Source organism: Cervus canadensis, chromosome 13, assembly GCF_019320065.1.
Source record: "Cervus canadensis isolate Bull #8, Minnesota chromosome 13, ASM1932006v1, whole genome shotgun sequence".
Taxonomy (NCBI): domain Eukaryota; kingdom Metazoa; phylum Chordata; class Mammalia; order Artiodactyla; family Cervidae; genus Cervus; species Cervus canadensis.
In genome coordinates this window covers 33,919,410-33,933,768 of record NC_057398.1, presented here as the reverse complement: position 1 = coordinate 33,933,768, position 14,359 = coordinate 33,919,410, and the positions used below count along the sequence as shown (strand labels likewise).

Genomic DNA, 14,359 nt, shown 5'->3' with positions numbered 1-14,359 from the left:
CTCTGAGAGCCTTCTGTCTAAAAGATCGATGGGATACAAATACTAACCCACTTTAAGTCAGAGAGCAAACCCTTTTAAGTGTAAGAAGATATGGCAGCCACACAAAAACATTTGTGAAAGGGGTGGGGTAGTGGATACCACTAAGGAAGAAGAAAGGACTTTCCGAAAACCACTGCACTGGCGGGAGAATGGTGGTAACTTTAACGGAATGGTCTTTATTGACCCTTCTGGGTGAAACCCAAAGTTGAGTCTTAAAGAAATATAAATATGAAAATAAAATATAAAAATAAAATTTCCCTTAAACATTTAAAACAGGCAGCCTACAAGCAGAGCTCTGCAATGTCAGAAGTTCACAACAGCGAGGCAGAAAACATCAGAAAAATTATGATGGTTTCCAAAGACAATTCTCGATAACTGAAAAGTACATTTCCGGCAGTGCCAGAATGTACAGGATCACAAGCCGAGCCGAGCACTGGAATTTTGGCCATCAATACATGCTTCACACCTTTCTCACAGGAAACTTTCAAGGTCAACTGATTCTTTAACGTCACCATCTTTCTCTGGTGAAGTAAAAAATTTTCAGTTCCACCCATTACCCAATGTTTTCTAGGACAGCCCAACATGAATGTCCTGCAATGGGGCCAGCTGCCGTAACAGGCAGGAAGGCCCAGCAGAGCCCTCCACAGAAGACTGAAGAAAATAATAAGGGATCTCTACATGTTTACCACAAAAGCACAAGAGTTAGTAAGAATCCTTAAGTGATACGATGTTGTTATTAACTACTGCACTAAATACTGAGCTTCCACTTGGGTTATTTGGAACATAATTAGGATGCCTGGGTCCAGGTCCCTTAGGAATTCGAGGCAGTCCTCTGCTTGTTTTCACCTACCTGAATTAATTTGGGAAATGCATACCCTGTAAGCAAATGTTGTTTCTAGAACATTAAACATCGTTGTATTCCTGAAATCTAAAACTAAGAAAAAGAGAAACATAAGTTTATTTGCTGGAGAAGGGAATGGCAACCCACTCCAGTATTCTTGCCTGGAGAATCCCATGGACAGAGGAGCCTGGCGGGCTACAGTCCATGGGCTCACAAAGAGTCGGACACGACTGAGTGACTAACACACACACACAAGCTTCTTTGCTATCATCTGATTTGGGTCTTAAAATAAGAAATATCTTTCTATAAACAAACACCATGAAAAGTGATACTGCTTAATATATTTCTTTTAATCAGGTTCTCAAGCAATAGTTCGTATGACACAGATTCTGTACAGAAACTCTGAAAAGCTCCTTCAGACCGCGAAAGAAAAGGACTCCTTTACATGAACCAGCCATTTTATTATGTGTGATAAAACTTTGGCCCCACTGGTGGAAGAAATACAATGCATTCAAGCAAACAAACAGACGAGGCACTTCATATCTGAAAGCTCTTCTGTTTATTGCATCTGTTTTGCCAATTAGGTACTTCAGATTTACCAACAGTAATCATAATAAGAAACGGTGCACAAAATACAAAACGGGCTTTAAAGCTGCCATCGTTCCCTGGTGAAGCCACTAATTGAGAAGATAATTTGCAAGGGTATTATGTTTTCAGATATTTGATGCCTGCACAAATCTAAAGATTGAAAAACGGCCCCAAACGTTTGAAAACCACCAGGGCCGCCTCTGACATTGTGCAAATACCAAGGCGACCAAAGCAGGAGAGATCTTATAAATGCAAGAAGGTTACGCTGAGCCTGGCTGGTGGAAGACAGGGTCAAGGAACCTCTCCCGTCCTTGGTCTGCAAGTAAGCAAAGCTCTCAGGAAGTTCTTCCAAATCTTTGGGTTCTGAACTCAACCAACTTTCCCCGCCGTGTTCTACGCACAGATTAATAAAACGTTCATTCACTCCATTGGCCTGCTAGCAAAAGGCAGCCTCCAACCGCCGGATCCGCAGAAGCGCTGGGGGCGAGAGCCAGGCGGTACTGCCCCTCTCCCCGCTCCCGGTCGCGGGAGCGAGCACTCCATCCGAAAAGCCCGCCGCCCAGACGCGATTCGCAAACAAAAACCAGCCGGCGGCCCACGGGCGCTCGCGCCCGCGCTCCCCCGACGCGGCCACTCCCCGCACGCGCGTCGCCAGGCCGCCACTCACCCAAACACTCCCACTGGCTCGCGCGCACACTTGTGTCCGCACACCCACGCCCGCGCCCCCCACCTCCCCGCCACACGTGCGCGCTCTCCCGGACTCGTCCCTCCCTCATCCCCACGCGCCCCCACGAACACGCGTGGGCCCACCCCACCCAGACACACTCGGTAAACACGCCGGGACCCACGCGCACTCACGCGTCAAAACACACCAGGCCCCTGCGCTCTCTCCATCAGCTCGCGCGCCCCCTCCACCCTCCCACTCACTCCGTAAACACCCGTGTTTGCACCCCCGCCCCGCAAACATGCGCACGCCCTCCCCCTTGCTCCATCCACACACGCCCCGCATGCTCATCCAAACACCCCCTCCCGCACGCTCGCCCCGTAAACACTCTCGCTGGCCCCCACGCGCACCCGCCGTCCAAACACACTCCTCCCTCCCGTGAACACGCGCGCCCCTCCCACGCCCTTCCCCCGCGCCTCCACAAGCGCGCGTGTCCTCGCACCCGCTCCTCCGACACGCTCCCTCCCCCCAACTCCGCGTAAACACGCGCGCCCCCGCCGCGAGCACGGGTGCTCCCCACGCCCCGGGCGCGCGCGCGCGCCCGCCCCCGGCCCCGCCCCCGCGCGCCGGGCCGCCCCGCGCGCCCCCGTCGGCCGCCGCCCTCGCCCCGCACGCGCCAGGCCGACTCTCCCCTCGACCGCACGCACACTCACTCGGACTTGGTAAGCACGGCCAACGCTCCGTCGGGCTGGCGCCGAGCCGCCTCTGTCTTCCTCCTCCCGCGCGGCCCCGCCCGGCCCGGCCCGACAGCCCAGCCCTGCCCCGACCCGCTCAGCTCCACACGCCGCAGCTGGAACGACTCGGGCTCCGGGTACCGTTGTCTCCCCGCCACAGCCCGAGTGCACCGCCCGGGCCAATGGCGGGGCGCGGCGGTGAGCTCACCGGCCTCGGCCCCGCCCTGCTGGCCGCGAGGGCCAATCGAAGAGCGCCACGTCACCCGGAGCCGGGCAGAGGCAGGTGTGGGGCGCGGAGCCGCTCGGCGCGGGGACTGCGCCGGAACTGCGCCCGAGCCGCGCGGCGCCGCGCTGGACGGCGGCGGGCCCGGCCCGGAGGGTGCGGGCGGAGCGCGGCCCCGCGGCTCCAGGCGCGCCACGACTCTTCGCGAAGCCGCCGGGCACCCCCAGCCCAGGTTCCAGGAGACCCGCCAGCCGAGTGGCCGAGGTCCACTCGAGGGCAGGGACGACTCCGAGCCCGACGGCCGCGCCCGCTGCCCCGGGCCCACGGCCACGGGGGCCCGTGCCGCGCAGCGGGGGCGCTAGGGCTGCGTGTTCCCTGCTCACCGAGCCGCCCTGCACCCGGCCGCCGACTCCGGGCCCCGGGGCGCCGTCGGGTCCGCCCGGAAGCCCCGCACCCAGTGGCCTTGCGTGCCCGGGCTCCCAGCGCATCCCCGGCGCACCCTGCGGCGGCGGCGTCTGCAATGCAGCCCCGGGAGGAGCCGGCGCTGCGCCGCGAGCAGGGGAGCGCGGAGGGCTGGGCGCGAAGGAGGGGCGCGGCCGACGGCTGCGGACGCGGGACGGCGCTCAGGAGGCCTCCGGGACACTGGGCGGGTCCCCGAGCCGCAGTGCAGAGGGGCTCGGGTCGTCGACCAGGGCGGGGCCGGTGCAGGACGGCTCCCGTGGGAGTTCAGGAGCATCCGAGACGCCCATTTCGGTGGCGCAGTGCCCGACCTCCTTAGCTGGAGTTCCAGGGCCTCCGCCCATCCCTCGACTCTAACCCTGGTGTCCAAAAGTTCTGGCTTCGGCTTTCTCACTTGGATACTTCTGCATAATATCCTCTCGCTTCCCGCCTCAAGCCCAAGTCACACCTCTCAGTCAAGATTCACGTTTCCAAGCAGCCTTCCCAGGCATCTCAGATGGATAGCACCACCCCTTCTGCTTTCATTTAAGTTAACCCCACCCACGGCCTTGCACAGAGAAAGTGCTTGACCCACGCAGGTTTATGATGAGCCCATCTTCTCCTTTTTTCTTCATATTCTTAATTATCTTAAAAACTGGTTATGTCTCCTCTCTGCCATCTGGGTTAAAAAGAGTCGCAAAAGATGGGGGCGGAGTCTGTTTTTTCAGAGCCTACCCAAACACACACGAAAACAACCAGAGAAAATTGCACAACCCTCGAGACTGTGTGGGCTTCCCTGGTGGATCAGCGGAAAAGAATCTGCCAGCCAATGCAGGGGATCTGTGTTCGATCCCTGGGTCGGGAAGATCTCTGGAGAAGGAGATGGCAACCCGCTCCAGTATTCTTGCCTGGAGAATCCCAGGGACAAAGAAGCCTAGTGGGCTACTGTCCATGGAGTCCCAAAGAGTCGGAGACGACTTAGTGACTAAACAGCAGCAAAAACACACACAAAAACAGCCAGAGAATTTTGCACAACCCTCAAGACTATACTGCCAAAACAGAGTTCTCCTTTAGGGACCAAGCCAGGACATCTTTTGGGGGGTGGGTGGGATGGCTCCATCCTGTGCCACGCCTCTGAACCAGGAATGCTAGCAAGTGGATTATGGCCTCACTCTTGGGGGCTGACCACTGACTAAACCCCAGCGGGTGCCTCACCTCCCCGGCAAACTCAGAACACTCTTGAGCACTCACAGTCCTGCTCCAACAAGTCCTTCATACTGCTATCCCATACTTCCTCACCTGCCCCCTACTGTCACCACACTGGACCCCTGTACTTCTCAACTGTGCTTATGCACATTCTCCCCTTTATCTGCTAGGTGCATTCTTATCCATTAAGGCCTGACTCAGATCCCCAGGCTGCTCTCCACAGAGCAGCCCCAGGATCATTGTTATGCATCAGTATTTCAGCACAGGGTGAGCAGGTTCTATTTGTTTCCAGGGGAGGCAATGTAAGGGTAGTAGCTGGGGACAGTGTTAGTTAGATTTTCCTGCTTGCTAACTGTGCCTTCCTATCTGCGGGTGAGAATTAGATGAGCTGGTAGATGTAAGATACTTATATCAGTGCCTGGCACTTAAGGTATACTTATTAAAATTTAGCTCTCTAGATGCTATTAGAACATCTTGGGGTGGTGGATAGTGACTGGAAGGAGAGGGGGCTTCTGAGTTTCTGGCTACTCCAGGGGGTCTTCCTGATAATAAGTATTTTTAAAAGTTAGTTATTACTAGCTAAGAAAGAGACACTGCTAATCTCCTTGACAACAGGAATGGAATCTCAGCTTATCCTGGCACCTTGCACAGCATCATGCATACTGGAAGGACCCTGCTAATAGGTGTTGAATTGCTCTGAGTGAACTGGGAGCAACAGAGACCAACTGGGGAGGTGGGATCACAAGGGGCAACACCTGCCTTTATACTTGACAGTGCAGGGAACTCAGGATGTTGGGTCCAGGTTCAGCTACCTGGACACCAACTAAAGAGAACGCCTCTAGTCTTTTCTATCTTTCATGTGGGGAAGTTGGTTTTTACTTCCCGCCCTCCTTGGATTTGCTTTTAAAAAGATGGAAGTTCAGCTCTGGTTCAGACCTGGCCATCCCCACTGCCTGCCATGACCCTTCACCCTTCCTGCAGCAGCCCGTGTCCACTTGGCATGAAAGAAATGTTATCCAAGTACCCATGTATCCAAGTATCTATGGCTGTGGATGCTTCAGGACATTGGCTGTGCCCTGGTGTCAGAGTCAGGGACAGCAGCCTGGAGCTCTCTTTCAGGCAGCCCGAGGTGACATTTCTACACTAGGAAAGTCCTCTTACTTTCCTCTGCTGGGGCCACCCACTTCCTGGAAGATCTCCCCCTCTCCTTCCCCTCTAAATCTCTGTCTCAGGGTAGAGGTCACCAGAGCAAGTGTCCTCCATGGGCCCCTGCCTGGAAGGCAGGCAAAGCTGGGAGGTGGGGAGTAGGGTGAGCTGGATGCTTCCAGAGCAAGCTAGGAGCTTGGGCAGCATACTGCATCCAAGTACCCACAGGGTATTCATGTTCCTCTGTTCCAGGTTAGGAAATGACAGGGTAAGACAGGCCTGCGCTTCAAACAAATTCTTCCACTCGGTTTTTATGGGGCTTACCTGAGTTTACCTGGAGTAAACCTGGAGTTTACCTGAGTCGGTTTTTTAAATAGTGAAGAAGAAATCTTTGCTCAGTGATCAGTTCACTTGGCAGCATCCAGACCAATGCGGTTGTTGCATCTTAACACATTATATTTTTGCTTCAGTATTCTTTCTTTTTTAACATTTTATTGACCAGGGGCTTTTTATAGAAATTAACACCTGTGACCGATGATTTGTTATGTAAGTGAATATTGAAATGTCTCTGGTCAATAATGTCCAAGTAACAAAAGATTTATTAACATGTCTCTGGTCAATAAGTTGTTTAAGCAGAAACCTAACCTCTGCTGAGGGTTTCAGGAGGAACCAAAGGGGAACTTGCTGCTGCAGCTGAGGATAAAGGGAACTACAGTTTGTTGGGTGCCTGACATCTACCTGCTATTACACTACTCACTCACATACACTGCTGCTGTTTCTCCTGCAAGTTGGATATTGTCCAGAGAGGGGGAAATGAGACTGCAAGGAGTTAGATAACTTGCCTAAAGTCATATCGATGGTAAGCAGGAGATCTGGGTTTCAAGTTTCAAACCTGCACTCATCCTGCCCCTCTGATGGTTCTCCCAAGTACCTGAAAACTCCCGCCATCATTTAGATTCCTGTTAAGAAAGCAGTCTGGGAAAGTTCTAAGAACCAGGACCTGTTCATGACATTCTTTTCTTCAGCCCTGGCAGCTGTGAGAGCTTGTTTATGTCAAGAGGTAAACTACTGGGTCAGGTACCCGAGTGACCAGGGTGATTGGGGCTCTTCTTACCAATTGGCATTGAATTTGAGCATGAGAGAGAAATAAATCACTTTACCTTGGGTTGTCTGTTACTGCAGCATAACCTCACCTCTCCTATCACATAAGAAATCAAATATGTTTCTGTACATATCAACTTCTAATAAAAATAATCAAATAGGTGTCTTTCCAAAATAAGTGACCACTTAAAAATAAGTACAAGATGCATAATCAGTGCATCTTTAAGGCCTTAAGAAATAAAAAAGTATTTTTAGAAACCATGGGCAAGAGTGACAAAATAATTCAATGAAGAAAGAAAGCCCTGTATGTCTTTTCAACAAATAGGTCTGGGGCAATTGGATGTCCCCATATAAAAGAATGAAGTTGGGCTCCTACCTCACCCCATATGTAAAAATCAACTCAAAATGGATCAAAGAGTTACATGTAAGGACCAAACTACAAAATTCTCAGAAGAAAATGTAGAGGTAAATCTCCCAGTCTTTTGAATTTGGCAATGGCTTCTCAGCTATGGCATCATATGCCTGGACAACCAAAAATAAATCAATAAATAAATTGGGCTTCATAAAAATTAAAAACATTTGTGCTTCAAAAGACACCATCACGAAGGTGAAAAAAATAAACTGAAAAGACAATTCACTGAATGGGGAAAATATTTGTAAATCATATATGTGATAAGGAAATTCTATATAAAATATAAAAAGAGTTCTTACAACTCAAGAATAAAAAGAAAGCCTAATTTTTTAAAAAAATGGGCAAAGGATCTGAATAGATATTTCTCCAAAGGAGAAAAACAAATGGCTAGGTGAAAGAAGCCAGAACTGACACCTGCTCCAACAAGGATGGACCTTGAAGACACTATGCTGAGTTGAAAGAAGCCAGTTCAAATGATATGACTCTAGAATAGGGAGGTTTATAGAAATTTGGAAGTAGATGAATAGTTGCCTTAAGCAGTGGGGAGGGTGGGGGCGTGGGGGAAGGAGCCTAGGGGCAGTGGGACAGGACTGTTATGAGTAAAGGGGTTTATTTTTGGAGGAATGAATGATTTCAAAAATTGAGTAGTGGTAATGACTGTACAACCCAATGAATAGTCTAAAACTTTGAATCGTACACCTTAAGTGGGTGAATTATACAGTATGTTAATTATATCTCAGCAGAGCCAATTCATTGGGAAAGACCCTGATGCTGGAAAGATTGAGGGCAAGAGGAGAAGGGAGCAGCAGAGGATGAGGTGGTTGGATGTCATCAGTGACTCAATGGACATGAGTTTGAGCAAACTCTGGCAGATAGTGAAGGACAGGGAAGTCTGGCGTGCTGCAGTCTATGGGGTTGCAAAGAGTTGGATATAACTTAGTGACTGAACAACAAAGAGTTGTAAAACACAAACACAATAAAAGGAAGAGAAAAAGAATGAAGCATAAAAAGAATCAATGGATTAACTTTAGAAGAGAAGACCAAGTGATGGAAAAAGGAAAACTGAGGTCAGGAGGGTCTGATGGCTGACCCTCGGTCAGTGGGTCCCCTCCTGCTCACCGAGTCCCCATATCCAGCCCTCAGTGGGATATGGTGGTGACGGAGAATGTGGATAGAGAGGCTGGGCCAGGTGACTGCTCAGTGAGGAGACAAAACAGACACAGGAGAGGCGCTTAACACCATGAGGAAGACCCCCCCCCCAGGGGCCTCCGAGGAGGACCTCAGAAGAGGGTTCATTTCTAATTGTGCTTCTGAAGGATTGTGGAAAGACCAGGGGTGAGTACATCCAGTTCCCACTTGCTTTGACTGCCTCCTAGACAGCTAGGGATCCTAGAGAGAACTGTGTCCTGAACTTGGGGTTCCTCCTGGAGAAGTCCCTTATAGACCAGGGTTCTCCATCAAATGGTTGAGTGATTCAGAGGTGAAGGCGGGCTTTCAGAGAACAGTAAACACTTCAGCTGAGTTGCCAGTGTCCTGGTCAGGCCCCTGAACCTTCCATAGGAGGGAGGCGCTGGGGTGGGGGAAGGCAGCCTGGATTCTGGTTCCTGCCTAACCACTAAGTACCTGTGTGCCAAGCTCCTTGCTCTTCCTGTGCCTCAGTTTCCTCTTCTGCAAAATGAGATCTAAAGCCATGCAGATGGGGTCCTGGCAGGTCCAGCAGAACCTGACAGAGCAAGGGCCCCTGAGCTTCGACCGCAGGGACTATTGGATTTGAAATGACCAGTCCCGTGAATGCAGCTGCTTGTGTGCACCCAGGCAGCCCACAGCATGGAGGGCACTGACGCAAGCATGCTTGCTGTTTTGAGCCACTCAGCTTTGCGGTCGTTAGTTACACAGCATTAGATTACTGTAGGGGACAGTTGTAGGAGAGAAGATGTTTGCTACCTGGGCAAACCATGCTGCCACGATCGGTATTAGCCCAGGAAGGCTGTCAGCGCTAATCTAGAAGGAGGAAGACGTTCATTAGCCATCAGCCTAGGAGCTTGGAAGTCTCTCTTAAGGACTGTGATGCAGGAAGAGACTCCAAAGAAGTTGGGTGAAAGAAACCACCTTCACGCATTCTCCTTGGTGGCTTATACAGACCCATCCATAGTTATATATGGATAATATATAATCCCTCTCCACCCAGCCCCAGGATGATACATGTGCCAGATGATAAACAGAATGGCTAGTCTCCTATCAGAGTGGGGGGCATGCAGAGATGTGCTCAGCGGTATAGTCAAAAAATGGATAATCCGACGTACACTCAGGAAGTGATAACATGCAGTGATAAAGCACCCATTCAGTGGGCTTTACTATGTGCAGCCCTGAGCTGTGTGACATAGAACAAGTCACCTGGAGAGATTCAGCTTCCTTGTCAGGAAAATGGGGATGAAACATCTCTTGGAAGCAGGGAGAGGATGAAATTGGATAATGAATGTAAAGTGGGAGCCCAGGGACAGGACACCCAGTGTGGGCTTCGGGATGAGGACCAAGGCCAGGACTGGGACTGTGATGGTCTTCATGATATGCTCCAGGGTCTTTTGTTGTGGCAGATTCTTTCCCACCACAGTTTACTACCTCTGTTATTAAAACGAGCTGGAGTGCACAGTTGGTGTGTGAGGGTGACTGGCCTGAAAGCCTAAGGCACAGCTAAGAGTCACACACAGATGGAGGAGAGGGACCTCTAACCAAATCCTATTTTGTAGTCATTTAGGAAGAAGTGAGGCAAGAGGACCCAGACCCCTTAACCCACGCCAGCGTGGCTCATGGTTCCACCCAGGCCTTCTACCTCACCAAGGTCCCATGTGCTCTAGGTCTCTGGGTGAAATGGTCCTCATGGACAAGGAGGTGCAGCCTCCATGGACAGAGAGTGAAGACAGCTCAATGAGCAGGTGCCACCTGGGGAGGGGAGAGACCTGGTTCTTCCTCTTGAGATGGGAACTGCCATCACCACCATCATCATCACTATCATCATCACCACCATCACCATCACCACCACCATCATCATCAAGATAATATTTACTGGGTACCAACTCCATTCTTTACACATGTTAATTCCTTTCATCCTCACACCAAGTTTGTACAGTGGGTGTTCTTATTACCACAGTTTTACAGAGGAAGAAACTGAGGCACAACGGGTTGAGTAACTTGCCCTGGACTGTGCACTAGTGAGCAGCAGAGGCCCCGAGCTTCCACACTCCAGAGCTGGAGCTCTCTGCTTGGCCTCACATGGAAACTAGAGAAACAGCTTCCATGACAGTACAAGCAGGTGAAGGGCCCCTCTTTGACCAAAGGATAGGCTTGGCGGCTTGGCTGGCAGGGCCACTGCCCCTTCCTTCCCCAGCTCACTTCCTGAAGCTGCACTTGTTAACACCACCCTTTGGTGCCAGGAGTCTGGATGGCACACAGCAGACACACTCAAGGAGACAGGGTCATGTCTGGCCTGAGGACCCTCTAAGCAGGGCCAGCCAGGCCAGTCTGTGCCTGGGCTTTATTTTAATCCAGAACCCTAAAACCCCTAGAAGACAGAGTAGCCAAGTGGTGAGTGCTCAACGCAGGAGGCAGAAGGGCTGGGCAGGGTTTCCAGCTCTGACACTTTGGAAAGGCTCTCTTCTGTAAGCTTCAGTGTCTTAATCTATAAAACAGGGATGATTACAGGAGCTGCATCCCAGGGTAAGCTCGAAGCCTGGTGCCCAAAAGGTGTTAGCTCCTTGTTGTAGCTAAACAACAGGGCAAGGTGACTTGACTAGTCCATATCTTGGCCAAGGGAGCCATAAAACTCAAGCACAAGCCAGCAAAACTCCAGCTGAAGCCCCTGGCCTGGGGGTCTGAGTGTCAGGCCCTCCATGGGGTCTCAGAGGGCAGGCCTGGGGCCTTGGCAAAGCTCTCATGGCAGGGATGAAATCCTCTTCATGCAGGATATCTCAATTTTGGAGAATGGCTCTTTCACGGGCTGAGTGGTGTCTTCCCCCTCCCCCTCCCCCCACCAAATCCATGGATTGAAGCCCTGATTCTCAGGACTTCAGATTGCTACTGTAGGGTTTGGAATCAGGGCCTTTAAAAAAGTGATTAGATGAAAATGAGGCTGTTAGGGTGAAGCCTAACCCAAAGTGACTGTGTCTTTACACAAAGAGGAAATCTGGACACCCAAAGAGACAGCAGGGGTGAGCACACTGAGAAAGGCCATGTGAGGATACAGCAAGACGAAGTCATATAGCAAGATACGGAGAGAGGACTCAAGAGGAACCAAACCTGCTCACGCCTTGACCTCAAATTTCTAGCCTGCAGAACTGTGAAAAAATAAATGTCTGTTATTTCAGCTGTTAGGTCTGTGGTACTTTGTCACCGGGCAGTAACAAAGACAAACTGACTAAGACCATCTTTGTCTTCTAAGTTCAGCTCCTCACCTATCCATGCATCTCTTTACCTGGCTGAGGGATTATAGACCTTCAAGTGCAGAATTCTATGGGAATGAGATGGTTAGATAGCATCACCAACTCAATGGACGTGAATTTGAGTAGACACCAGAAGATAGTGAAGGATAGGGGAGCCTGGCGGGCTCCAGCCCTTGGGGCTGCAAAGAGTCTGACATGACTTAGTGACTGAACAACACAACCATGTTCAAGGCCACCCTTGCCAAGTCAGGTTCCAACCCCACCCCCAGTGGATCTTTCCAGGGAGGATCTTGGGAAGTTCCAGGCTTCGGGGTCTCGAGAGCATCACAGGCACTTTCCAGGCTGCAGATGGCCTCTCTGCCATGCACCCTACTGCCCAGTGGAGTCACAATGAAGAACACGTATGTCAGGACTTCCCTGGTGGGTCAGTGATTAATTAACAGTCTGGCTTGCAGTGCAGGAGACACAGGTTCGATCCCTGGTCAGGGAAGTAAGATCCCACATTCCTTAGGGCAACTGAGCCTGTCCTGCAATGAAAGATCCAGCATAATGCAACAAAGATCCTGTATGTCACAACTAAGACCCAACACAGCCAAATAATAAATAAATATTTTTAAAAAGAAGAATAGGAGTGTTTACCCAAAAGGCACACTCAAAATACATTTATTAAAACTGCTGTGTTGTACTTTTTTTTTGATGAACAAGATACTATTCATTTTTTTTAAATGTGATAATCTGATTAAAGAGAAATGAGCATATTCTCTTGAAGGTGACAACAGAGTCAAAAGACTGGGTGTCTACACTGAAGACCACTTTGAAATCACCATCCTGACAACTGCTGTGACCAAACCCTGAAACTTCGGCATCAGTGGTAACAGGAGCTGGGAAGTCCCCCGTTTAGAGAAGCAACAAGCAGCTTCCTACAAATAACAGATCATTACCGAGGTCACTAGTGGAGGCTTGTCAAATCATGTTCTGTGTTACCGAAAAGAAGAAAAGGCTATCAAAAGGGAAAGCACAATGAGAGGTGGGTGCATTTTAAGCTACAACAATCTTGGAGAAGCAGAGCTGACACAGTGAACTCAGGAAGTTTTAGACACCTTAGGTGCTAAACGTTGCTGCTGAGAAAAACAAAAACAGCGGCCAAGGAAAAGCACAGATGTGTTACACACACATGTGTTGCCCCCCCGACCCCCCAGGCTGGTCTCTCTTTGACACCCTGGTTGGTTCCTCACAGTGTGGCCATGACCCCACGCAGGCCTGCACCTCACCAGCTTCTGGACCATTGATGCTGAGTCAGCAGCCCCTGGTTTGGCCCTGCTGCCCATGGGCCTGAGAAGTACCATCCACATCAAAGTGAAATCCCCTGGGATGCTTTCCTGAGAAATGCAGCCCCACCCAAAGATCCTCCACGCTTTAACTGGCTTTCAAGTAACTTAATGTCAGGGCCTTTCAGCAGATATAAAACGAGCTCCTCTTCACCTTCTTACTGGGAATCAAACCTGAGGATGCTGGGGAAGAAATGATGTCTGTGAGCGCAATCAGAGGACCTGGAGGTTCACATGTCCTGCTGCATGACTGCTCTCTGCTCTGAGTTTTCTATTTTCCTGCCACTTTTCCAAAAAAGTGAAGTGAAAATGTTAGTCGTTCAGTTGTGTCCGACTCTTTGCAACCCTATGGACTGCCCCGCCAGGCTCCTCGATCCGTGGAATTCTCCGGGTAAGAATGCTGGAGTGGACAGCCATTTCCTTCTCCAGGGGACCTTCCTGACCCAAAGACTGAATCCAGGTCTGCATTGCAGGCAGATTCTTGACCATCTGAGCCACCAGGAAAGCCTCGTGAGAAATGCACCAGCCATCTCCAAGTTCCAGGGCACTGGGGGCTTTGAATGCACCAGGCCCAACCTCATAGGGCCATGTCTATAGCATTTCTGGGAAGGCCCTGCTCAGAGTGTCCCTGGCTTTAGCTTATTTCCCAGGGGCCCTGGCCAGGCCTCTGATGTCATAATAAACATCATCAAGCTTATAAAATTAGAGCATCAATGCATTTTTTATGTCTTGGAATCTCACTGAATTGTTAACATCATAGAGAACGGCTGAACGCTGCATCCATGTCTTCCTTTTCTCTTAACGGTGAATTATTGAGCAGGGATGATCTTTGCCCAGGCCCCCACCCCAGCTCTGAGATTCCTGTCTACACTCAGGTTGTCAGATCCATTTGCAAGGTCAGATCCATTTCTGTCAGTGTTGGGGGAGGAAAGGAGCATTGTTGGAGGAGGGGGCACTGGTGAGGGGGCTCCCAGCCCCCAGTACGGGAGAGGGAGATGGGGAGAGCGTAGAGGAGGGAGTTGACTGGGCAGCAGCTCCAAATGGAGCCGCTCATAACCCTTCAGCAGCAAATGGAGCCACCAGAACACTTTAGTGAGGAGAGAACAGTGCTGGAGCGGGGGGTGGGGGTTGCTGTCTGCAGAATGGAGACGGGTTGAAGGTTCATTTACAGAGCATCACGGGCCATGGCACAGGTGAGTAATT

The 14,359-nt window shown here is 50.8% G+C and overlaps 1 protein-coding gene across 8 annotated transcripts in view; it reads right to left on the bottom strand.

The window, feature by feature from the left end:
- LOC122451780 (calmodulin-binding transcription activator 1) overlaps positions 1 to 14,359 on the bottom strand; it is a 664,205-nt gene that overhangs the window by 54,122 nt on the left and 595,724 nt on the right. Inside the window, exon 1 of one of the 8 annotated variants that reach the window (XM_043484687.1) lies at positions 2,846 to 3,024. The exons of the other annotated variants lie outside the window; for them this stretch is intronic. The gene's annotated coding sequence lies outside the window, so the exon portion shown is untranslated. Of the gene's footprint in view, positions 1 to 2,845; positions 3,025 to 14,359 lie in introns of those variants that run through there. 8 annotated transcript variants of the gene reach the window in all.